Here is a 26,888-nt window from a genome sequence, read left to right as displayed (position 1 = left end):
TCACATTTACATCCATTGTTCTGCCACACAAGGGAAACAGATGTTGGGCCCCTGTGATAAAAATCTGAGGATGTCTATGAAGCAGATTAAGTGGTTTATTAGTAAAATGATTCATTTACTAATATAATCCTTGTAATTTAACTGGCCTTGAGTTTCCTCAAAATGTTGTCCTGATGAACCAAGCAGACACCAGACTCTAAGGTGTAGATCCTCAGCTGGCATAAACTATCATAAGTTCATTGGCTTCAGTTTATGCCCTTTGAGGATCAGCCCCTATGTAATTTGTATATTGATTAACAAATTGTATGTCCCTTATTTATTTATTTACTTACTCACAATAAATAACTGTGGGGCATAAAGAGAAGTAATGTATCTACCAACCCTAGATAAACTGATTAAGAACAAAGGGCCAAATCGTGATTCGGGGATTACACCATATCACTATCTTTTGTCCCCCAACAGAAGAAGGCAAAAGTCTATTCATTTAGGTCCCCTTTCTCCATACTGTGCTTGCTTGCCAAGTGCTGATTACTCCAGTTATTCAGGACCCAAACACTAAATGGCAGTCAATGCTTTGTGTGACACACCTTGGTGTGACATTGGATAGGTCATTAACGTACCATAACCATTTGAAGAAGATGGCAGCAAAACTCAGCACTAGAAACAACCTGCTCAGAAAATTGGCCAGTTCAACCTGGGGCGTGAGTGCCCAGTTGCTTAGAACACATCAGCCCTTGCCCTCTACTATTCAACAGCAGAGTACTGTGCTCCTGCCTGGTGTCACTTGTCTCATTCAAGGCTGGTCAATGTACAGCTGAACAAAGCTACCTGCATTGTTACTGGGACGGTACGTGCAATTCTGTTCCCAGGGCTACCAAAACTTAGTAACATAGCACTGCCCCATCTTCACTGTGAGAGGGCCTCTATCATGGTGCTGGCTAAGATCTGTGAGAACAGCGACCTGCATTTGTACACAGACCTCTTCAACCACCCGCCAGCTCGCCTGTCTTCTAGGCGCCCTGTATGGTCATTTATGCCACCACAGGACATGACGGTGTATCTGCTTGGCGCAACGAGTGCTCAGCGACAACAGCTGTTAATCACTCTCTCGTCACTGACCCAATCATCTGGCCACCAGGTTTTGCTCTGCCATGGTACCTGTGGTCATCTCTGAACCGGTTTTGCACAAGACAGGGCAACTGCGTGGCCAATCTCTTTAAATGGGGTTTTTCTAATGACCGGCGATGCCCCTGCAGTCAATTCAGACTATGTCACATTTCCTTGACAAGTGCTCACTGACTTATTTTGATGGTAGGCAACTGACTCACCTCCTGGCTGATGATGATGCCATCAAATGGCTGAGTAAATTGTGCCTATGCTGAGGTAGCTCATATTCAGTTGTGCAGTTTTGTATGAAATATGTTACAGATAGTTTGGACTCAGATAATATCAGTATCCAGGAAATGTATTTCTCCTGTACAGATGGATCTAGGACATATCCTTGCATTCAGTTGATTTGAACTGACACCCCCTTCAAAGGTTAAAAGTGCTGAAATGTCATAAACAAGGCACTCAAGCCTAGATTCACAAAAGTACTCAGCATCACAACACCTAAAACTTTAGTTGCATAGAAAAATCACAGGAATGCACTGCAATTCACAAAGCCTGAGTTGGGTGCCTGGCTCTCTACACAGTGAATGCGGAGAGAGAGGCATCAGATTGCAATTTACAAAAGCCAGCATGATAGATGGGAAGCTGCTTAAACTAGCCAATAGGAGATGCCACTGAGAGGGGAGTGTTCCTTGTGATGGCTGGATGGTTTGTAAGATGAGAGTTTTGAGAATTTATCTACAACTAAAAGCTATTCTTTGTAAGACTTCTTATCAGAGATTATTATTAATCTTCTCATGTGTAAATGACACAAATCGAGACCAGGGCTTCATTGTGCTAGGCTAACAAAATGATCCCATCTCCAAAGAGCCCAACATCTAAATACACAAGACCAAAAAATGGTGGGAGAAAGAAATGTTAATATCCCCATTTTATAGATGGAGAACTGAGGCCCAGAGAGATTAAGCTATGCGTCCAAGGTCACACAGGAAATCAGAGAGACAGCTGAGAATTGAATGAAGGCCACCTGTATCCCAATCCAATGCCAAAGGTATTGTTTATAACAGAGGTTTTTCTGAAGGGGGCAAGATATAGTCTTTCAGTAATCTAGTAATGGAATACATTAATATGAATTAGAGTTACTGGCTAGTAAATTCTCTTTATAAAATGGCCAGGAATGAGAAGGACGGTGGGGGAATTGACTTGTTAACTAAGGTTCCAACTTGTGTGATTACAAGAGAGCAATCATGAGGATTAGAACTGCTGAGTTTTATTTTTCCCCTTCCAGCACTAAAAGTCACTATTAAACTTCTCCATCCAGGATTTAGCTGGTAATTAACTGAGCCTTGTCTACACTGGCAATTTATAGCACTGCAACTTTCTCGCTCAGGGGTGTGGAAAAAAACACACCCCTGAGCACAGCAATTTTCAGTGCTGTAAAGCGCCCGTGTGCACAGCGCCCCAGCGCTGGATGCTACACCCCTGGTGGAGGTGGGTTTGTTTGTTTTTTATAAGAGTGCTGGGAGAGCTGTCTCCCAGCACCGCACTGCAACCACACAAGGCACGTGCTTTAGCATTGCTAGTGTAGACTAGCCCTGAATGTTTGTGACTGAAATTAAATTATCCAGGGCAGGGGTTAGTTGAAATCCAGAGTTCAGTTTCACTGTAGGTTTATGTTAACATATGTATAGTGAGAGAGAGAGAGAGTGTGTATCACAGTGGTGTGGGAAAAGATCTTCCGAACCTGTTCTCTTCCCATCCATTTTTCCCTCTGGGTGTCTGTTGGACGCCCCATCCTCTGTGCCACACGCTGCAATGATCTTCCTGGTGGAGAGCACTTAGAAGAAGGCCTTTTCAGAACCCCTTAGTGTTACTCCTTCTGTAGAATGACACTACCATCTCTTGGTTTGGGGGGCACTTTTGGAGTGAAACAATGGACCTAGGAATCAGACCCAGGGGCCTCGTGGTCCTGTTTCACAACAAGATTTTGAGCCTGATCCAAAGGCCATTGAAGTCAATGGAAATTTCTCGCATTGACTTCAGTGAGCTTTGGATCAAGCCATACCTCACGTTCCCTTCACTGGAATAACTTGCTTCACTAATACAGTGGGACATAACACTGACTAGAGGGCCCCCATGTTAAAGGGCCCAAAACTATCACTCTGAAAAGCAAAGGAGAATAAAATATTTTTCATTCCTGCTTCTTCTATTGCAGTATGAATTTATTTCCAATACCTCACTGAATGCCTAAACACTTTGTGGAAAAAGAGCCACCATGCATCCAACAGGAAAACCCTACCAGCCATTATATTATCCAGTGTTCTTGGGGGGTGGGAGGAGACACTGTTTGGGTTTATGATCCAAATACAGATAGGAGCTGGCAACAAAGCAAGTAGAATAAAAAATGTTCTCTCTTATAAAGCGCGGGGGGGGACTTTGTCAGTCATCTTGCTCAAAGCAGCCCAGTCCTCTGTCAGAAAAGGGGACGCTTATAATCGTAAGGAAAATGAGAGAAAAATAAGGGATGAAAAATAGTTGAAAAAAAAAGAGATGGGTTGTTCCTTCCCTGTGTAAGGCACCAATTCAGGAAAGCATCAACAGAGCACTTTCAGCATATGCTTAATTTTAAGCATATGGTTAAGCCCCATTGAAGTCAATGAACTTTAGTGATGCAAGTTCAGGACCTTCTTCTCCAAATATATGACACTGTTTGAGGCCCAAATTCAGCAAGGCACTTAAACATGTGCCTGATTTCAAGCACATGAGTAATCTCATGGAGATGCTTAAAGTTAGGTATTTGTCTAATCGGGACCATAATAAGGTTAAGGGTGAGCTGCTTTGGATAATGAAAATTGACCTGAACCTCCACCTCAAACTCACACTTGGAGCTTTGATTACACTGAAAAAGCTATGGTAACGTTTGATTTTTATGACATGCTAGGGCTGGAACCAACCCCCACTGACATGAATGGAAAGACTCTTTGCCTTCACTGGGTCAGTTAGGCTCTCAGTGCATCCAGCCAATTATAGCTGTCTCCTGCACATGTACATCAGAGGAACAAAAAGATTTCCTATTCCTTCTCCAGTTAGTGAAATTCCATGAGAGTGGTTATAACGAAGCCTAAATGTTCAATGTAGCTTTCACCAATTCCCTATTCCCTGGGATACTCAGTCTGACTTTAAAGTAGCATTCTCTGATATATATCCAAACATTTTCCTAATCTTATTCTATTACTCCTAGCTATAACACCACAGACTTTTCCCTTCCTGGTGTCTACATCTTTCAGATATCTGTAGCTGGTTATCATGTCCCTCTACTTTATAGTTAGGAGGAGGAATTAAGGGCTTATGTCCTGTTGGACATAACTGAATCATATAATATTGCTCTCAGATTCTGTTCAAATGAGTGATTTGTGATCACCCTCTCTTGGCCTCCCATCCAGCCAGAAAGTGTTAGGGAAGATTTAATCAAGAAAGAGTAACAAATTTGATAGAAACTAACCAAACAAACAAGATAATCATTTGACTCCTGCCTGTTATGCTCTCTGTTAAAAGAACCTGGATATTTTTAATTAATGTCTACTTTTTATATTAAGTTAATACAGCTTCCATTGTCAGTTTGATATGAACTCTTGATTCCAATCCATCCATAAGTCTGCTCTGTTACTCTTTAGATTTATTATATTTATATCTATCTTTCACACACACAAAATATACATATATATCTTTTCAATTACATTTAAGCTTGTGGCTTTAAAACCTGAGCTATATTAGGTCCTGAAAGATCAGTGTGTGTTATCTGAAAATCCACCCTGGTGCAAATCACAAATCCAGAAGTGCGGTGATGCCAGCACAGGATGCTTATGTAAGCTGCCAGGATTTAGAATGTGCAGTTTTTTCATACCAGCCAATCTTACTTGGCAAAAACTTGGATCTGGTGTTTGTTTGCTAAATAAGAACTGTAGGATTTGATTAACTGAATCTGACCTTGATCCATCCAGAGTAGTGTCCTGCCTCTTGCTACAGCCAATACCTGATGCTTAGAGATGGGTGACATATTCCCCACTTCCATAATCATCTGTATGGAAGGGTCCGCTACACAGTAACAAGTGCATGGGGATAAGAGCCTCTAAGAGCTTTCCTTCATGGAGTTTCTTCCTGATTGTTTTATTGGAGGTGGACAAGGTTTGTTCTGCCTATGAGGGGTCAGCCCCCAGATCCCCTGGCTCTAAGGTGATCCTGCAGAAGCCCTATGTCTCCACACTGCCTCCCAGCTCCCTGAAGCTGTCCCCATCCTTACCAGCACAGCTCAATAGGAGCCATTCTGACTGGGTCTATCCTGCTAGTAGCTTACCCAGGTACCCCCACTGCATGGGAAGATGCAGAGGGCAGGTCTGCATCAAAGCGGATACAGACTCAGCTAGTATTAAGTTTACCAAGGATTCTCTGCCAATTTCCAGAGGGACAATGTATGCAGTGTACCAATCCCACCCTTCACACAAGTCCTTCAGCTCAGAGGCAACATGTAACTGTGGATGGGAGGGTAACAACTGAAAGATTTTGGGGGTGCGTCACCGCCCCATGACTTTTCTCTGCCTCCATGCCCTGAAACTCGATATGTATGTAGACAACATACATTAGCAACTACCTCCTCCTCCTGCTCTCTGTCCTGCGGCTACCCTGCCCCTTGCAGGCAACCTCTCTGCCTGAACTATTCTCAATCAATTTAGCAAGAGTTCAAAACAAGATCAACAAAAGGGGCAACACAGCTGGGATGCACAGTCCTCCATGGACCATCGGGTGGGATGGTGCTTGGGGCTGGATCATCTCCGTTAACAAGAAGTCGGAGAATTATCAGTCACTTTTTTTTGGAGGGGTGAATACGACAACCCCAAATCGCCTTCACCTTGATAGACACATTGGAGGGTGCTACTGTTTCAATGCACCCTCAGCAGTAGCAGCAAGCACTGAAGCACCCAGCATCAGGATCTGTCCCCCCCCTTCCCTCTCTGTCCCCCGGGGCTCTTGTGCTGGATGGGACTCCCCCCGAGCTGCCGGGAGCTGAGCACCGCATTGCAGCTCCCGACCTTTTCCCAATCTCAAAGATCCCCCCCCCCGCCCCAACTCACCTCAGTGGGCAGTCTGCAAACCAGGCAGTGGGAAGCGCTTGGACTTCAGCGGCAGGGAAGGAGAAGCAGCCCCGTGTAGCAGGGAGGGGAACTCAGCCCGCAGCCAGCCTCCCTGCTGCGATCTCAGAATCCTCCCTCCCCACGCTGCATAGTAAATGCCAGCACCGCCAGGGGGAGCCTCTGCCTCCTCGCTGCTAGGCATCCCGGCTAGAGGTGGCCTGAGAAATCTGGGGGGGGGGGCGGCATGTGACCCCCGCTAGGGCAACCACCTGTCCCGGATTGGGTGGGACAGCCCCGAAATGCAGAGTTCAAGTACCAGTCCCGTGCTAAATGGCTCCGGGAGAGCATTTGTCCCAGATTTCCTGCAGTGTTGTTTCAGGCCTGCCCAAGGTTCAGGGGTGGCACCAGCCTCTTCCCAGTGGTGGTGGTGGTGGTGCGGGGGGGACACAGAAGGCTGAGGTGGGCCTTCACCCCCTGTCATAAATATAAAGGGAAGGGTAAACCACTTTAAAATCCCTCCTGGCCAGAGGAAAAATCCTCTCACCTGTAAAGGGTTAAGAAGCTAAAGGTAACCTCGCTGGCACCTGACCAAAATGAGCAATGAGGAGACAAGATACTTTCAAAAGCTGGGAGGAGGGAGAGAAACAAAGGGTCTGTGTCTGTCAGTATGCTGCTTTTGCTGGGGATAGACCAGGAATGGAGTCTTAGAACTTTTAGTAAGTAATCTAGCTAGGTATGTGTTAGATTATGATTTCTTTAAATGGCTGAGAAAAGAATAGTGCTGAATAGAATGACGATTTCTGTCTGTGTCTCTTTTTTGTAACTTAAGGTTTTGCCTAGAGGGATTCTCTATGTTTTGAATCTAATTACCCTGTAAGGTATCTACCATCCTGATTTTACAGGGTTGATTCCTTTACTTCTATTTACTTCTATTTCTATTAAAAGTCTTCTTGTAAGAAAACTGAATGCTTTTTCATTGTTCTCAGATCCAAGGGTTTGGGTCTGAGAACAATAGGGTGGTCACCTATGCAAATTGGTGAGGATTTTTACCAAACCTTGTCCAGGAAGTGGGGTGCAGGGGTTGGGAGGATTTTGGGGGGAAAGACGTGTCCAAACTACGTTTCCCAATAAACCCAGTTAGAGTTTGGTGGTGGCAGTGGATATTCCAAGGACAAAGGATAAAATTAATTTGTACCTTGGGGAAGTTTTAACCTAAGTTGGTAAACGTAAGCTTAGGAGGTTTTCATGCAGGTCCCCACATCTGTACCCTAGAGTTCAGAGTGGGGGAGGAACCTTGACACCCCCCTTGCCATGGGGCCCTGTCCCCTGGCTTGTCCTCTTTTCCGCAAGACCCTGCCCCCTGACCAGAGTGGTGTGCCCTGGGGGGGTGAGGACATGGGCTGGGGGCTGCTCTTGGTCCCCCATGCCTTCTGCCCATGGCAGGTAGAGGGTTCGGGTCTCCCCACAGAAACCTGGGGTCCCTGGGCAGCTCTTACCGTGGCCCTGCTCTGGCTTCCAGCCTGGCCATGGGGCGGGGCCTCAGAGGACGAGGAGGCGGAGCATCAGGGGAAGAGGAGAAGTGGGAGAGGGGCTCCTGCACGTGTCCCACTTTTGCCTTTTGGCAAGGTGGTCACCCTAGACCCTGCATGCCCCCCGCCACATGTCACCTCTGCCTCAGCTCCATCCTTCCCAATACACAGATCCCTGACCCTACAGAGAAGCGCTATTGGCATGGTCCAGACACAGCAGGTTAACAGCCTTCAGAGGTAACTGATCCCTTTTCGTACCCCTGGCTGAGCATCTAGTGGTGTTTTTCTCCCCATGCCTGTGGTTTGGTGCAATGTGGGGCACTGAGGCTGCCCATTTACGGCTGGTTTAGCTGTTGCCAGAAATGAAGCAGAGGACCTAGGACACTTAATGTGTCCATGCTTCAGGGAGAGCAGGCAGCTCTACCATCCGTGAGACTGACCCACGCTTCACTTGCTAATTATACCAGTGCTGTCTTAGTAACAATCCTCCCTTCCTGGGCAATAGGATAACCATTTTTGTACTAGCTCAATGCTTCAGCAAAAGTGCCAGCTGGACCAAATTGTGCTGAATGACAGCAATGCTTTTGAAATGCCAAATGTTATTCACAAGAGTCTGGCAGAGAGGTTATAAAGCTAATTTCACATCTAGTGGGTACACAGGCTGGAAGGAAACAGGCCATTATCCCAGAGGTGAAAAGCTGGTGGTTTGTCTGAAAATCCATCTTGTTGCACATCATAAAAACAGACATGCAAATGATACCGGTACTAAACTATCTCACTGCTTATGTAAGCTGAAAAACCTGGATATTTTACGGTACCACCCAAACTTGCTGTCTGGCCCAAAACCTCAGATTGAATATTTGCTGTCTAAATAGAAAGCATAGGATTTGCTGTACTGGTCAGTTAACCATTCAGAAAGGAATATTCAGTATGCGGGCAAAGAATAATTGGGCTGTTGTCAAATGCCAGTTAACACAAATTCCCTCTTGCTCTATTTGTTTCCAGGAAACAGAACTTTAAAAGATGGAGCCTTGTTTTTTTTCCTGCTCATAACTGCAGCAGTAGCATGTGCCTGGTGTGACCAGTGAAGATCATTATTGAAAGTGAATAACGTTGAACCAACAACATTGTTGAGCAATCAAAATGCTAGCGTCGAGTAGCAGAAGTTACCACATTGTTAATCTCCTTTTAAAAAGGTAAAGCCCTGATTCTGTTCTCACTTAGCCAGTGTAACCCTTCTGATTTCAAAGGGGTCATCCTTGGTTTACACCAATTTGAGAGCACAATCAGGTACTAAAGATCTAGAAGAGTGGGAAGCTCAGATCCAGGGGCAAGCTCGGCCCAGATCCAGGAAACTCACAATCTTAGGCCATGTCTACACTAGCAAGATTATGATGGCACAGCTGTATCCACACAGCTGCGCTGCTGTAAGATCGCTCCTGTTACCACTCTATGCCGATGGGAGAGAGCTCTCCTGTCAGCATAATACAACCACCTCCACGAGTGGCTATGTCGGCGGCAGAAGCTCTCCCACCGCCATAGCGCTGTGCACAATACCAATTATGTCAGAGAAATTGATGCCACTTCGGGAGTGTTATTTTCACACCCCTGAACGACATAAGTTTTGCCAATGTAAGTGGTAGACGTGGCCTAATATGTTCTCTTTAGGCCTCAGCTGAGCACTCACAAATTCATTGTTGGAAATCAGTCAGTGTCACCTGTGTGTTTGTATTGTTAAGATTGTTACAACTTCTATACCTATCTGTTTAGTTATCTAGTGTTTAGACATTATGAAAAGATTGTAAATTGCTGCATGCATTAATTTCACTTATAGCATGTGATAAAGAGATTATAACAGGCATGGGCAAACTTTTTGGCCCGAGGACCACATCGGGGTTGCACACCTGTATGGAAGGCCGGTAGGGAAGGCTGTGCTTCCCCAAACAGCCTGGCCCCCAGCCCCCTATCCACCCCTCCCACTTCCCACCCCCCTCAGAATCCCCGACCCATCCAACCCCCCTGCTCCTTGACCTCTGACTGCCCCCTCCCAGGACCCCTCACCTCCTATCCAACCTCCCCCACCCGTTCCCTGTCCCCTAACTGCCATGACCCCTATCCACACCCCGGGACCCTGCCCCCTATCCAACTCCCCCTGCCCCATCCAACCGCCCCCTGTTCCCTGACTGCCCCTGGGGACCTCCTACCCCTTATTCAACCCTCCCGCTCCCCGCCCCCTTACCATGCCGGAGCCAGCCACACCACCGTGCTGCCCAACAGGAGCAGCGGGCCAGAGAGCTGCCTGCATGGCAGCAGGGAAGGGGCTCCCCAGCCAGGAGCTCAAGGGACGGGCAGGACAGTCCCGTAGGCCAGATGTGATCCGCGGGCCATAGTTTGCCCACCTCTGTATTATAAGGTAGTATTTAGGTTTTTGCTTTATAACTGTAAAAAATAAGTTTACTCTGAAACTGTAAACCCCATCATGAGGGATCCTCTCCGGTCCATCAAGAAGCACTATCAAAACTAAATGGGCCATTGTGGAACATCATAATACAAAAACTTTGTTAATTGCTCCCTCATACCTCAAGAAAATGTTTAATCGCTTTTTCTGTTTGGACTCTCACAGGGCTGGAGCTATAAAACAGAAGCAGAGATTCCCCAGGGTCAACCTGGATTAACCCTAAAAGACATTCAGAGCTGACAGATAACTGTCACCTTTTAAAACCATCAACTGCAACTCATCTGTGTATATGTGTTTGCTTGCTTTAACCTAGTAATAATTCATTTCTTTTCTTCGTTAATAAATCCTTGGGTAGTTTACAATAGTATTGAATATAGGCATGGTTTTTGGTGTGAGATATAAGGTATAAATTAACCTGGGGTAAGTGACTGGTCTCTTGGGTCTGGAAGCAATCTGAATATTTTGTGATCTTTGGTGTAGCGCAATGGTTCTCAACTCGTAGCCCAAGTGTGTGCTTTAAAAAAAAAGAAAAAAAAATCTGGGTCCCCGCTGCCTGGCCCTGTGCATGGTGTGTTCCAGGTCCTGGCTGCCTGGCCCTGCTCTATGGAGGGGTCTCTGGGTGGGGGGCACTGGGATTCTCAGCCTATGGCCCACAATGATAAATAGGCTGAGAACCATTGCTGTATAGCAACCAACTATCACTAAGTCCAGCTTGCCTGGGGAGCAAGATCGACAGTAGCCTTGGACATTCCAGTTTGTGAGCACAATTGGGTACTAAAGGTCTATAAGAGTGGCAAGGTCAGCCCAGATCCAGGGAACTCAAAATCTTAGGCCATGCCTAGACTAGCAAACTTACAGTGGCACAGCCCTACCAATACAGCTGCATGCAGTTACATGGTAAGACGTTATAGCGCTTTCCAAGTTCACACTTGTTACTGGGGTGGTGAAATCTAATGATCAACACACAACCAGCTTGGGATCTGTGCCCTACTTCCTGACAGTCTGTCCTGAGGTTGGCACTTATGGTCATGAACCACTCCAGGCAGCATGACTCCCATAGTGAGGTCCAGGGTTCCCTTGAAGAGTGTCCGAGGACTTAAAGATAGAAACAGGGACAGATTAAATAAGAACAGCCCAAACTTGAATAAACTCTGATCCAAAATTTTACTGATATTAATGTATTTGAAGGGGATTGTGAAAATTCAGAATAATGCACTTCCAGGTTGCTGGAGAAAACAGGAGAAGATACAAAATTGGAGCTGTGTGGAGAAAGGTAATTCTGTTTCATAGAGGATTTCACTGGTTTTGAAATTTGGCTTCAATTAAGATTTGGAACCAAAACCAAAATCTGTGAAATTCTTCATGGAAGCAAATAGAGCCCTGTCTCTGGGGAAGTCTGCAACGAGGGCTTCCCCAGACCTGCAGACCCTGGAAGCTGCTAAGAAGCTACAAGCCTGGGAGCTGGAGCTCCCAGGGCTTTTGGGCTCCTTGTCCTCCTGCCTAATGAACTGGAAACTTGGAAGCCCTGAGAGTACTGGCTGAGCTGGGATTCTCAGACTTTGGCAGCTGTGGCTTGTAGGCCTTCCAACTAGTGGGTTGACAGGGAGCTGGAAATCTGGAACTCTCACTCCCCCTCAGCCTGTCAGGCAGGTGGTTGAAGAACTGGACAGGTTGCCTGGCAGGAAACCAGGCAAGTTTTGAAACCTGCCTGTGTTCTCTCAGAACTTCCTGGAAATTGAGCCATCTCCATAAAATGTTTCAATTATGACTGAACAACATTCCGCCAGAGAATTTCTGAGCAGCCACAGTGAAAATGCGATGAGAAAGACAATTCCCATAGCCTGACTGGCAGCATGAAGCACTTGAAATCTCATGGCATCTGTCATAAATATAAAGGGAAGGGTAACTACCTTTCTGTATACAGTGCTATAAAATCCCTCCTGGCCAGAGGCAAAACCCTTTCATCTGTAAAGGGTTAAGAAGCTAAGGTAACCTCACTGGCACCTGACCCAAAATGACTAATGAGGGGATAAGGTACTTTCAAATCTGGAGGTGGGGGGGAACAAAGGGTTCTGTCTGTTTGTGTGATGCTTTTGCTGGGAACAGATCAGAAATGCAAGCCTTCCAACTCCTGTTAAATTAGTAAGTAAGTAATCTAGCTAGAAAATGTGTTAGATTTTCTTTTGTTTCATGGCTGGTAAAATAAGCTGTGCTGGAGGGAATGTATATTCCTGTTTTTGAGCCTTTTTGTAACTTAAGGTTTTGCCTAGGGGGATTCTCTGTTTTGAATATGATTACTCTGTAAGGTATTTACCATCCTGATTTTACAGAGGTGATTCTTTTACCTTTTCTTTAATTAAAATTCTTCTTCTAAGAACCTGATTGATTTTTCATTGTTCTTAAGATCCAAGGGTTGGGGGTCTGTGTTCACCTTTACCAATTGGTGAGGATTATTATCAAGCCTTCCCCAGGAATGGGGGTGTACTGCTTGAGGGGGATATTTCAGGAGAAGACGTCTTCAAGTGGTCTCTTTCCCTATTCTTTGGTTAAAACGCTTGGTGGTAACAGCATACTGTTCAAGGACAAGGCAAAGTTTGTACCTTGGGGAAGCTTTTAACCTAAGCTGGTAAGAACAAGCTTAGGGGGTCTTTCATGCAGGTCCCCACATCTGTACCCAAGAGTTCAGAGTGGGGAAGGAACCTTGACAGCATCTGTGGTCCAGTTTTGCACATTCAAGAGGTCCAGACTCTTTGAATGCACATCTCATCTTTGGGTGCTTAAACAAACCTGAGGGCCATTTCCTGTGTTCCTTGCTTTTCCCAAACATCCATTTTGCAGGCTTGGGTTCCTGAACCCTGAATTGTTTAAGTAATAATAATTTGCTACAAACAACATATTCAATGAATATGGACTCCCCCGTTTTTCTGTTCCATTAACACCACGATCCAAAGCCTACTGAAGTAGATGGAAAGACTCACATTGACTTTCAATAGGCTTTGGATCATGCCCTAATTGTTGACAGAGCATGCCATTCTATTACTAGGATGATGCCATATAAACACCTAAAAACAGACTGAAATTTTCACTAATGACTTTCATTAATAATTCTTTTTCTGCAAATTGTTGCAAATATTCACAATTTGCAGTTTATGAGTTACATAAGTCATGGGGTATTTTCTATTCCTTGATTTTGATGACATATGTAATGACAGCACACACAGTGAATACTACAAATGAATACAAGCTGTGTCAGTTTCTTATGGTACATAACTCACATGATATTGCTTCTATTCCCTGATTGGATGATTTATATGACTAAATAGCAAAGCCTATTTCAAAATTTGCTCTTAGAGCTAAATAACTTTTCTTGAGCATTTGTGCTATTTAGGTCAAATACTTGAGTGCTCATACAAAGCAAACACAAAAGGGTCAAGGATACTGTTGAACCAAAAATTACTGCTAAATTCAAATAAATAAACTTAGTCAATTTTCTTGCATCATTCACCTTAGCACTATGCTTATATTTCACTCATTGCTATTATGGACTGCAGAACGAGCCATTTGGGCTTACATAAGACATCCATTAAAAGTCTGTTGCTTTTTACTTAAGAAAAAAAACATGCAAGAGCCCTTACAGAGAGAAGCAGTTTCCAAATGGAAATGTTAGGGGGAGGAGGGAAAGCATCAATAGAAAGCAAGCACAGGACGTTAAATCTTTAGAATATTGCTATACAGGATATGAAAGAATCTCTCTTTCTAGCTCAATATTAAAGGAGTACTTGTGGCACCTTAGAGACTAACCAATTTATTTGAGCATAAGCTTTCGTGAGCTACAGCTCACAAATAAATTGGTTAGTCTCTAAGGTGCCACAAGTACTCCTTTTCTTTTTGCGAATACAGACTAACACGGCTGCTACTCTGAAACCTAGCTCAATATTGTGCTTTAAAAACATTTCACCTCTCTTGATGCATATCCTGTTCTAGCACTGTGCCATGCTGTTCCTTTCCAGTCTCTAATGAATGCATTAGCGACATTACTGAGCAATCTGGAAGTTCAGAGGTGAAAGAAGAATCTTCTGTTGTGCTCAGGTATTTATTCTCCATAGTGCCACTTCTTTTCAGACCACATTTTATCATGAAGAATTCTCCTTCAGGACAAGGTCTTCTCATCTCAAAAGGGAATTACACAGCAGCCCAGCAGCCTTAAATCAGTTACTTTACACAGATAGATCTGTCCTGGGAACCATTCAAAATGAAATGCTTCCATTTGGGGGCCTGAATGATTTGGGTAAAAGGCAGCATTAAAGTCAGCATTAAGGAAGTCAATACTGGCTCCATATTCTCCTCAGACTCCTACTAGGCCAAAACAATTCAGAGAAAATGCAGTCTGTGCAATCATGCAGACACAGCAGAATATTTACTGAGTATAGGGCACTGGACTGGGAATCAGGACATCTGACTTCTAGGTCAGCTCTGCCACTGAACTGCTGTATGATCTGGAGCAAGTCACTTCACCTCATTCTGCCTCTGTTTCTCCTACCACCTTATCTGTCTGGATTGTCTATATTGAATTTGTAAGCACTTTGAACCAGTGTTCCCTATGCATTTTCTTTTACAGCACAATGTGTTTACAGCATAACACATTTTCTTTTACAGCACAACCAACCAATTTTAGTTGGTGATTCTAGACACTACCATAATACCAGTAATAATCACTCCCACAGAGACCACTGAAACCACATAATGCTATTCTACCCTTCTAGATCTCCTTCCAGAGGAGGATCTCAAAGCACTTTAAATTTATTAATTTGCCACTGACTTCAACAGAAGCAGTGTAAGGCCCTCAATGACATCCATCCACTAGGTAATTCACATAAATAAGAGGCAGATTTCCCCCCTCCCCCATGTCTTGCAGAACAGACAAGTATAAATTATTGGCTCAGTATCAAGTGTTACTAATGAAGGGATGTTATCCCTCTCTGCCTCATATTGTGGTAGTAACAAGATCTTCTCTTTCAGCTATTTGTGTTTCCTTAATCAGATCACGTCAAACAGTGTCAGTCTATTTTATTTCCAGGATGAACAGGAAGGAATAGACCTTGGTTACATTATCCAAGTAATAAACACATGAATTGGCCATTCTGGATACCTGCTCGGTGCACGATAACTATGAGGCACAAAGCCAAGTGCTTTAACTGCCTGAGAGAAGTGTGGGTGGCTGGTATCTGTGAAAACCTGAAGGACTCAATTGCTTTAACAAAATCTCTCTTCCATCTTCACTATGCTCCTGTCTTGTAAAAAGCACATCATACTAGAACCTCTCCTCCCTACCCCCACCATTCCCACAGTGGGAAGTCTCATCCACCAGCTACATTTCTTCTTTGACAAAATTCAGAGGTGTATGTGTGTGTGTGTGTGGGGGGGGAATAGAAATTGAATTAACCAGTCACATTTAGCTGTGCTAATCATTATTGTTTGATTCTTCACCTTACACACCCCAATTTGTTTTATCCGTCTCTAGTCACACGTAATGATCTTTATTTTGTGTGTGAACAATAGGACCCAGATACAGGAATAGCACCAAAAGGCCCAGATTCTTATTCAGTGAGTGTAGGTGCTATTATAATATAAATGAATTAAAATACTACTAATAATTTCCGAGTAATTACAAAGGTGCAGTTAGGGTTCATTTCTAGATATGATGCTTCCATTTCCCAAACCAGTTCACCACTCTTTAGCAGTGATCCTTTTCAACTTCCTTACAAAATACCACCCTTTCACTTGGTCCAGAATATAGAGAACCTGGGTAGATGTCAATCACAGTATGGATAGAGAATGGTTTTGGATTCACTTCTGCAGCAAGTGAAAGGGAAATATTTGGGCAGGGTGGCAAACCATCTCCATGCACTATAGACTACTAGGCAGTAACAGTACATATTGCTTAAATCTTCAGGAATGAATGGAAAACTGCCTATGGGGTACTTTTGTGGCCCTCATCACCATAGTACCTGAGCACCTCACAATCATTAAATCGAGTTTATCTTCACAACAACCCTCTGAAGCAGGGAAGTACTACACCCATTTTACAGATGGGGAACGGAGATATGGCGTCAATTAAACAATTTACCCAAGATCTTAGGTTTAGTGTGTCACAGAGCTGGGAATTAAACCCAGGTATCCCAAGCCCGCGTCCAGTAGCTTAACCCCAACACAGTACTCCCACTCCACCCTCGTCCAGTTCTAACATACATAATACAGCACATGCCTGATTGCCAAGACATGCACAAAGAGCTCAGCAGCAGAAACAGGGACAAGAATGTATTCAAACAAAGGCAGTTTTAATCTTGGGGAACCTTGTAGGCAACAAAGAAATTTTAGAAATAAATGAAGGCACCAAATACTTGCAAAAATTGCTCTTTGGTCAGAAATGGCAGCTAATATATTGCCTTTCCTTGCCTGGGTGCATTTGCAAATCTCTCATTTGAAACATAGGCAGCACTGAACTATTTTGAAGGAAAACTGTAGCACTCGTGTAACATATTGGAGACCTAGAAAGGATAATGTGGCTGGGTTAATAATTTATATTAATGCAGTTCTTTACTCTGAGAACACTCCAAGGAATTAAGAGTCACTTTTAGTGAAGTTTCTTATACTGTTATAGAACCTAAACAACAGATTTTTGTATACTTACTTTTTTTATTAAAGGGAAACAGAATTGTTGACAGTTCATATAATTTTCTTAGATAAGAAGCAAGAGTGGTGACAGACTGTAAAGAAAGGATTGTATTTATATAGCTTGATCAGGGGAACCTGAATTAAAATCCCCAGTAAAATATCCTGAGAATGTTTTGTATGTTTATGTGAACGGTGTGAATTCCTACTTCACGAAAAGGCCTGATTCTCAGTTACAATTAAATCCCTTTTACATCACTCTGTCCAAATAAAGGGGCTTTAAATTAGGCAGATATGGCCCCGAGAATACCACACGTTGAGATGGCCTCCCCAGCTTATGAACAGCTGGTCTAAGGGCTCTGTTCCCAGCCTCCACCACAGGATGCATCAGAGACATGGCTGGAATGCACTCCAATATGGCTATTTTCTTCCAGGCTCCAAAGGGAGCCATAGCATGCAAAGTAGAAGTTAAAGCAGCCCTGCGGTTTCTCTAAGTTAGAGTGGGGGCCTGGCAAGTCCCTCCACAGCTTCAGAACACGGGGGAGCACAAAGGGGACTTAAAAGTCATATTAACCCCTCCTCTCAGTCGCTGATGCTTCTTCCTACCCCTAAAAAGCTCCTGAACAAATGCAGAACTCTCCAGTCAGCAAAACAATAATAGAACAATTGATTTATTACCACCCAAGTGAAAGAGCAGACAGAACTTGCAGGCCAAAATGTTAGCATGTGCAACAAGTCGTCTTCCAGGTGAGCATGAGTAATCGAGATTATTGTGGATAACACCCCTATCTATTGCACAGTGTTCTGTTGTAATTTAGAAAGGTAGCTAAGGATGTGTCTACCTCACGATATGTCTACTCTGGAACTAGAGGTGTAATTTCCAGCTCAGGTAGAAATACCCATGCTAGCTCCTATTGAGCACTAAAAACAGACGCATAACCAGGATGGTACAAGCAGTGGGATGGACTAGCCACCTGAGTACATACATAGGGTTTCAGACAGGATCAGACTTGGGGTGGCTTCCTCTCCTGCTGCTTGTTCTGCTGAAGTTACACTGATATTTTGGGCGTGCTAGCTCGATGAGAGTGAGGATGGGTACACCTACCTGAGATGGAAATTACACCTCTAGCTATAGTGTAGACATACTCTTAGAAAAACATCACACATAGTGAGCCATGGTGGCATTAGATGGTCCCAAAAACATTGGAGATGTGGAGCATACAAGGCAAGGCATTCCTTTCTGTGCCTAAACGGTCCTCCCTGCACTTTCATCTCAAACTGCTGTCAAACAAAGCAGGGAGAAATTCACCATTTGCAGGATGATATACAGAACCTGATAACCATCTCAGATTCCTGTGATGGATTAGAGACCATTAAATAAATACCGTGATCACTTCTGTAGTTTACACTCAGACTTGAAATCAATAGGAGTTAGGTGCCTAACCTGCGTAGGTGCTTTTGAAAATCCCACTGCCAATATTAATCTTTAGATTTCTAAAGATCTTTAAAAATCTGGCTCAAGGTCTAAATCACATTTGAAAAAGGGACTTAAGCTCCTTTGAAAATGTTACTCCTAATCTCTGTTCCCACTCTGTAAAATGGGGATCGTAATGATACTTACTTTATACTCGCTATGTCTCTCACTTCTGAGGTTGTATTTATTTGAGCTGTAACATTCTTGAAAGGTATTATGCACTGAAGCCACAGCTAGGTGCCTGCAGATTTAACTCCAGTCTGGTAGAGATTTTTGTGTGGGAATTTATTTTGTATTCTCTTAGAGCTGTGTTTTATTTAAGTCCCTAAAGGAAGGGAAACTGAACTGCACTGCATTCAGGGCAGTTCATTTATTTCCAGAGCTCTTTGTATATCCTTTGAAAAAGGAAAATAAATCTTGTTCCAGGAGAAGAGAAAAGGGTTTTGTGATAGTTTCATTGTCTATTGGTCTGTGTAACCAAAACCAACCACCATTACCTATTATCTTGTGCAAGAAACAGTCCCTTTTCTCTCTTGAGCTGAACTGTCAATCCCTCTATGACAACAGAAATAGCATGATTCAGACTTGTTGGCCCATCCATTTGCTGTGGCAGAGCTGTGAGTCAGTCAAAGGGCAAGTTGCTGCATGATCCTTGGTGGTTTACTTTGAAGTCAAAAGCAAAGAAGGTGCATTTGTATGAAAGACTTAAAAAAAATCATTTAGATTCAGAAAGCCACTTAACTTACTCACTTAACTGGAAACCTGACTGTTCCAAAACATTGTGTGTGTTGGAGACAGGGGAGAGAACACCCACCCTTAGATGAAAGAGAGCTCCATTCCATTTCACAGCTCCTGTGGTCAGGATGACCTTACAGTAACCAGACTCCAGACGGAGATACATAGTGTTGAGCAACAGCATCTGTGTTCTTAGCCTGCTCATATTTAGTAGAATAAGTCTACTTTCAGACGAGGAGTCTTAAGCAGAGTTAAAGAAAATAATACAGAAGGGACTTGAAGGCAGTTTTCTTATTTGTTTGTTTTTAAAGAAAGCTTACAGTTCTAGATAATGTATTTTATACTAGTCTTATAATGTAACATATCAGAAAAATTACTTTGACTTTATGGTAATATGTAGTGTTACAACAACACAGTCAAAACAACTTTAGTTATTGGTAGGGAATCAATCCTGGCCATACAGGAACAAAGACACAGGTCTTTCCCTCTTGAACAAAAAAGGATATAAACTATATTCTATCTAGTTGGGGCTGGGAAGAAACTGTCCCAGTGGACGGATTATTCCGTAACTAACTATTGTAGGATTACATTCATCTTCCTTTGGAGCACCTGCTACTGCATGCTATTTGACACAGCGCCACTTACGCTATTACCAATGGGGATTTTATTCTGTATAGAATAGTGAATTTTAAAGACAGGACCAAATAATAATTTAGGATCTTAACATTCATACTCTGTGGAAGAGCCAAAACTAAAAAAGAACTTTGTTAAATTTTCAGGTGTTTTTCTACCCTGAAAATTTTTTAGCAACATTTTGCAACAAAACGTCATTTTGAAATGAAAAGTCAAAACATTGGATACAAAAGCCAAAATTAAACATTTTTACTTGTTGGGAATTTTTCTCCCCATATTTTTGGTGAACTATGCACCGAATTTGATCCAAATTTGCAAATAGTTTTGGCTGACCTGTAAACTGCATTTTTTGGATGAATCAACTATTTGTCTGAAAGTTTTGCCCAGCTCTAGATACGAACACGTTCAAGGCTCAGACTGATCTTATTCCATTGTCAGGCGCCTGCTACTGAAAACACTCCTCTTGCTCCCAGAGCCTGAATCTTGGCTTGTCTGGTTTCAGCATCCCTGTGCAATAAAGCTGTCTTTCTGGGTCGTGGATGGTTAGGTCTTCTCTGAGGTAACTGTAATCTCTTAAGGGCCTTATATAAAATGAAAATGACTTTGAATTGAATCCAGAAATGGGTAAGTAGCTAGTGCAGTTCACATATTCCTGCAGGATGCTCACATTGTCCGTTGTTGCTCGACAGCAAAAGGCAGCTAAGTGCTGTTGTAGTTTTCATGTTTCACATACATTTAATCTCAGACAGAGTGAAGCTCAGTGGCCTAAACTGGAGGCAATGAAGGCATGTATCATAGTGGCAAGGACACAGTGAGAGGAAAGGTCTGACTGAAGCGGGTCGAGAAAATTCCTTGCCAATGTTGAGATCTGTGTCTCTGGGCACATTTTAGCCCTCCTCCCCATGGGAATTTTTCACACCTAAAAAAGTGGTTATAATACAAACTGGTTTGCAACCTCAGCAGCAGTCACTACCACCCACGGTTACACTGTCCAGACTCTCCAGCCATCAGCTCGTCCTGATACTTCTTCCCAGCTGGATGGGCTTTCTGCCACCCAGGACCCTGCACCTAGTTTTCTCCCAGCAAAAGCCAGTGGGACCTGTTAAGTCAAGCCCACTGCATGAAGAGTAAGAATTCCAGCAATCATTAGTTTGAAGATGTGTCTTCACTATTTACAGGTATTTACACAAGGAACATCTGCATAAGCCAGACTGTCAAAAACAGCAGAAAATTTAGTATGATTCAATGTATGGTGGGGAAAACTGCTTCAGGGAGCTAAAATTGATTTCTATGCCCATTAATCTGGGAAAAAACAAGGAAAATCAATCAATAGTGGGAAAGACTTATGGCAAGTAAAACAGGTTTTTAGCTAGGTAAATTAAAACACAAGCTACTTGAGCAAGGCCTTTGAAAGAAAGTTACAGCAACAAGTCACAATCAATGTGACCACTTAGGGAACAGTCAGGTTTAACCTTCAGTTCTCTGCCAGCTATTTTGTAAAAATCAAGACGTTAAATCATGAAACTTGAACACAGGTTGAAAACACTTTAATTTCTGCAGAATCTGCAGGAGGGGGGAATAGCACTATTGTTAAACTGCTTAACCATCTGTGTTCCTTAGGTCTAGGACACACAGCTCCACACCTGAGAGAGGGCTTTAGAGTTGTTCCATAGAGAGGAAATACAAACACTGACCTGATTCCTCTGCCCTACTCTGTTAAAAACCACCATGCACGTACACAAAAAAAGAATAACTAATGGTCTACCTAGACATGTGGTATGCAAAACCCAGAAACAGCATAACATGGAATGTTGTACTTTAATAATGATGATAGAAGCTCCGATGCTAAAGTGATGAGTGCCAGAGAAATGCCCACAAACCAGTACTTTTACTAAGTGTATCATCTGGAGGCCTCAGACTGCTGTATAAACATTATCAGCCCTAATTCTAGAAGGGCTGTAGCTGTGATTTTCACAAGTCCTGGACAATTGCTATGCAATGGACACCCCACAAGGGTTAACTCAGGGAAATTCCTTGTCATTCTTCTCTCTGAGGGTGAAATAATCCCAGTAACCCCACTCCTTCTAGAAGTGGCTGAAGGGGGGGGGTGTTTCTGAGTGGGATCTGTTGGAAACAAGGAATTCTGGACCGAGGTCCCTTACCTCCATGCTGCTGCTGCTGCCCAAACCATCCTTTGCTGAACTCACTTCAGCCTCTACACCAGACGACTCATACAGGAGCTTTGCTTCCAGGACTTTCTCCTACTGCCAAATACTGCAAGAACTTCCCTCCCTGAGATGGGATCTAGACAGTGAAGGAGAAAACAGCATAAGTCCCTGTTGACTCCATCTATAGTCCCTTAAACTGGTTTCCCCCATTGGTTTATGGGAGGGACAATGAGGGAGATACACAAGACCACCACTCTCTCCATACCTGCAGAGATCCCTGGGAGTGCTTCCTGAGGGGCAGAGGCAGCAGTCTCGCCTTCTCTGCACAGGATTAAGGAATTTAGGATATGGCACTAAATGAATAACTACTACAGAATTTAGTAAGTGAATAATTCTGCTAAGTGCAGAATTCTCTATCTATTAGAGGTTTAACTATTATGCAATTTTGATTTACATTTAAATTGAAGTGGAGCCATTCAGCTCTGAGACAGAGTCCATAGAAGTTGTTAAAAGCATTTGCAATATTTCCAAATGCAAGGTAATAGTAATATTATGCTACAAAAGTACTTTCTGTTCCCGAGAGTAGCAATTGACAGTGATGTCTTTAGTGATCTTTAATTGATATGCCATTACCTCTACTATTTCAGTTTCGCTCAACAGGAGCATAACCAGATGTTGTATTTTCAGAACAGGAAAATGAGGTGTCAAAGCGAAGGGGTGGGAAGATGATTGCACCAACTCCCCAACACAGTAAAAGATAAGGTGAGAGCTGAGATCAGGGTGAAAGACAAAATAGCATAAGAAACATAGGACTTGTTACGAATTATACCTGGTAGGACATGCACAGGAACTGCTGCGAATTATACCTGGTAGGACATGCACAGGAACTGCTGTGAATTATACCCGATAGGTCATGCACAGTTCGAGTCTAGGCTGAGCCACGCGAACAAAGTCCACAACTGCAGAGTTCCCAAAAATACTAAGTTTATTACGCTCGAGCGTGGTGCCCCCCTGCTAATCAGGAGGGGACCCCGAATGCAGGTTATACAGAGCTTATATACCCTTTAGTAAAGCATGTTGCCCTCGTGCATCGGAAACCTTAGCCAATAGACAAACCCTTCCCTTATCTACCACCTATCCCTGCTAAGTGCATCCCCCATGCTAAACCATTACTTCAACTACACAACATGGTCCTAAAGCAATGCACCAGTAGCCTTTCTTATCAGGATGGGAGGCTCGCATCAAGGCCAGGAGGCAGGGAGTTAGGAACAGACAAAGAACAGAAACCGGGAGTCGAGACAGGCTGGAAACAAGGGGAGGGGAGTGTCACAGGAATGCAGTATCTAAGGAACACTCCTCCTGGTGCATGATGTGTTTGCTTTTCGACAATGGTGGGCCCCAAACCAAAATGAAGTCACATATGCACATATGCTAACTTTTCCTTAACAGACTGCTGCCTTTTGGTCAAAGCACAAGCCTGGGGACCAAAATATTTAGGTAGAGCTGTGTACAATGTCCAGCACAACACTCACTCGTGTTTTCGGATTCATTACAAAATTGAATTTCAGAAGAGGTTTAGAAAAATGGATAAACTAAGGTTCAAGTAAATGGGTCCTGATTTCTTGTGAACTCGGGCTGGGGAATGGTTGTGCATTGAAAATAACATGGAACTGAGGGGAAATACGAAGCACAGAGAGAGGCATAAAGCATTCACTACTTTTGAACTCTTAACTCGAAACAATTAAGACTTGATTTGCAGAGTGACTGAAGACTAGCATCTCAATTAGAACGAGTGCTCAGTATCCCTGTATAACAAATTGGGCACTCAAGTTTTGAGGTGCTCAGACTTAGTGGACATTTTTGAAAATGTAGACCTCTGTATGCCTCCCTTTGACATGGTGACAGGTGACTCTTCCGTGTGTATATGAATCTGGGAAATGTTTTTTTCCACACCTCTGAGCGATGTACCAGTAAGTTATGCCACCAAAAGTGCTAGTGCAGAACTCTCATAAAACAGAGGAAACAAGAAGCTCCCCAAAGTAAACATACCAAACAGGACTTCTAAAAATACCATTATCATCAGCTGGTTGTTAGATTTTCTGTCAGCCTCTTACTTTTTTTCTTGTCATATTAATAATAAAGGACGCAGGGCCAATCTTTATGCCCAGTTATATCAGTGTAAATCTAGAGTATCTCCATTTGCTCTTGTAACTATGAAATAACTGCACTGATTTCAGAGGAGTCACTATAGATTTACATTTCTGTGGCTGAGAGTAGAATTCCAAGGACACAATTTGGCCCACTGCATGCAAACAAATACACGTAAATGAAATCATCCTGCATTTATTAGCAACCAACTCAATTTGTGCCTTTTTAATGGTCATGTATTGCTCCATTACAATCCACAATGATGTCTTAACATTTAAGCTCTTGACTTTTTTTTTTTTTTTTTTTTAAAGTGGAAGACCAATCTAGATTTAAACTTGGGCAAGTACACTAGAGAGATTCATGCTTCAAGTCAAAACTGCAGCTCGCATTTAACCTATTTTTTTTTTTTAAATCTAAATAGGAAAGGTGATCACAAAGTTTTACTAGAACCAGGAAAAAGGAAGAATTGGAAGCAGCTTATTTTATTTAAACCATGTGGATGTACTTGACTCTGTCTGCAGGTCGAATAAAAATAATTTAAAGTGGTGATGAACGTGTACAGTAAAAAGAGGAATGATCTAACTAGAAGAAAATTGCCTCATCCTGCTTTCGTCTCAGAAGAAAGGACTGCAGCCAATTTTACTGCCACAATCTCCGCATCTACTTTTGGTTTAAAAACACACGCTCTTTAGCAGCACTGAAGTTTCTCACATCAGTGGTCATTTGCTCAGTCTATGCAGTAAACAGATTTAACCTATATTTTCTTTTCATTTCCTAGTTATAACATCAGCTCCTCATTCTCCTGTCAATTGCCAGCACGAAACATGAACTGGTCTCAATTCTATCTGATCCTTGGGACAAGCATAATGCTGGGACCCATGCATAATATACATCTCCATTCAGCTAGAAATTCTCACTATTTATGTACCACTTAAGTCCTATTGTGAGGGCTTCAACTGGACATCTGCTGAATGCTGAATTACACCCCAGATGCACTGTATGGGTTTGTATTTTGTGTGCCATTATCTAAAAGACACAGTCTCACAGCATGGACTAATTTTCATATCCAAGGTATTTGTTGTCACATCATACAATCTGGTTTTGCTGCTACTACGTTTATTCCTGTCGGAATATACATGCTCAGAGACAAACATAGGTGCTAGAGAATATGTATTCGGGCTATAGAAGTTACAGGCATCCAGGTAAGAAAAATAAAACCAGTGGCATGGGTTTTCCCATGACATGCGATGCCACAGAACAATCACACTGCTCCAATAACCAATAAAGAATACTTGCGATCAACAGTTCATAAGCAAAACAAGCCAGAGGCTGAATTTGGTCTCATTAATCACTCACAAAACTATTGTGAATAGCCAAAAAAAAAAAAGAAAAAGAAAAAGAAAAAGAGGCAAATCTAAACCAAAGTTACCAGACAATTCACCAAGCACTAACTTCATAGAATAAGTTATTCAACCAGCTCTAGTTTGATTTATCTATCCATATTAGGGTTTTTATAGAGCCCACCAACTTAGTATCTAAGCTGCTGTATTCTTTCCAGTTAGCTGACATTACTATGTTTTTCATTTTCCCCAAGGCTCATCATTCTGTGCATTTATAAGGAGTCCCTTCTGCCCCTCTGAATCTGGAATTATAAAATGATATATCTTGTTGTTTGATCAATACTAAGAAACGCTCACTTGTGGTTCATTATATTTTCTATGACCAGAGAGGGCATTTTATAATGCCAGAAAGAGACAGGCCTTATAATGATATTATTAGGTGTTGAAACACAGACAAGATAATGTCATTTTGTGAACAGACCAGGAGGAGGTAGTTATTTTAACATCCTGCAGTTTCTGCTATATTGGAATGTTCCAAACCAAATGCTCCTTATCTGTCCATTTGCCTCTTTTCAGTGCTGTTTTGACCACCACACCTTTTACAACTCTAACCTCCATATGAAGATTCTGTTGCATGAAATATCATTTCTTGGATATGAAGATGTACTTACAGTGTTAATGGTGTTGCAATTTGTGGGATTTCTCCAAGAGATTTAAAGTGAAATAACTTTACAAGAATCTGCATTTTGTTACTTTCAAAACCAATATACAGCAAGTATCAGCAGGTTCATGTCTTTTTTCCAAAATATAGAGAGTGCTCTATATTTTTTGAAGACTGTCAAATTGTTGAATTGGTTTATAATCTTTAACCTAAATACCTGTGTCATTTGAATAAGAGATCGGCAAGCCATTTGCAGCCATTATAAAAATGAATCCAAATAATACATGCTATGTTGGGAGCCATTACAACTGGACTACATTTCACTTGGGATTGATTTGTTTCATTTGGAATTAAGCCACAATCAGACTTTTCACTGGAGTAAAAGGAAACAGAGTGGGGGGGGGGGGAAATAAATAAAAAATGTATGTCTTCTGAAAAACCATCTGATTTTGTTTCAAATGAGCATAATTAGATTCAGTAAAAATGCCCTAGTGCTTTGACTGTTTTGTCCTAGACGGATAGTTCCCTGTCAGATACGCAACGCACTGGACCAGTAGAGGCAATCATGGCTGGTGTCTGGTGGCATCGACTATAACAGCTTCCCCACTAAAGGAGCTCTCCATTATCTCAAATGGTGTAACCGTGTGTTTGGCACTGAAGGTCACCGGATTCTGCTGATGAATGTGGTGTCTGTACGTGTATGGCCATGGAGCATTACAGATACACAGGGCCCAAAGCTTCTACTTTGCACATCTGTTTTTCCATATTCAAAGGGACAGCTGAACACATATTGGTTAGTTCAGGAACACAACTACCAAGTTTGCATGGGCA

General features: G+C 42.8%; 1 long non-coding RNA gene across 1 annotated transcript in view; it reads right to left on the bottom strand.

Annotated features, from left to right (window-relative positions):
* The window catches only part of LOC142069314 (uncharacterized), a 440,919-nt gene that overhangs the window by 168,079 nt on the left and 245,952 nt on the right, over positions 1–26,888 (bottom strand). Inside the window, exon 4 of the long non-coding RNA XR_012665074.1 lies at positions 21,903–22,044. This is a non-coding gene — a long non-coding RNA (uncharacterized LOC142069314). The remainder of the gene's footprint in view (positions 1–21,902; positions 22,045–26,888) is intronic.

The sequence above is a fragment of the Caretta caretta genome, chromosome 15 (assembly GCF_965140235.1).
Source record: "Caretta caretta isolate rCarCar2 chromosome 15, rCarCar1.hap1, whole genome shotgun sequence".
Classification (NCBI taxonomy): Eukaryota; Metazoa; Chordata; order Testudines; family Cheloniidae; genus Caretta; species Caretta caretta.
This window is presented reverse-complemented; position numbering and strand designations above follow the sequence as displayed.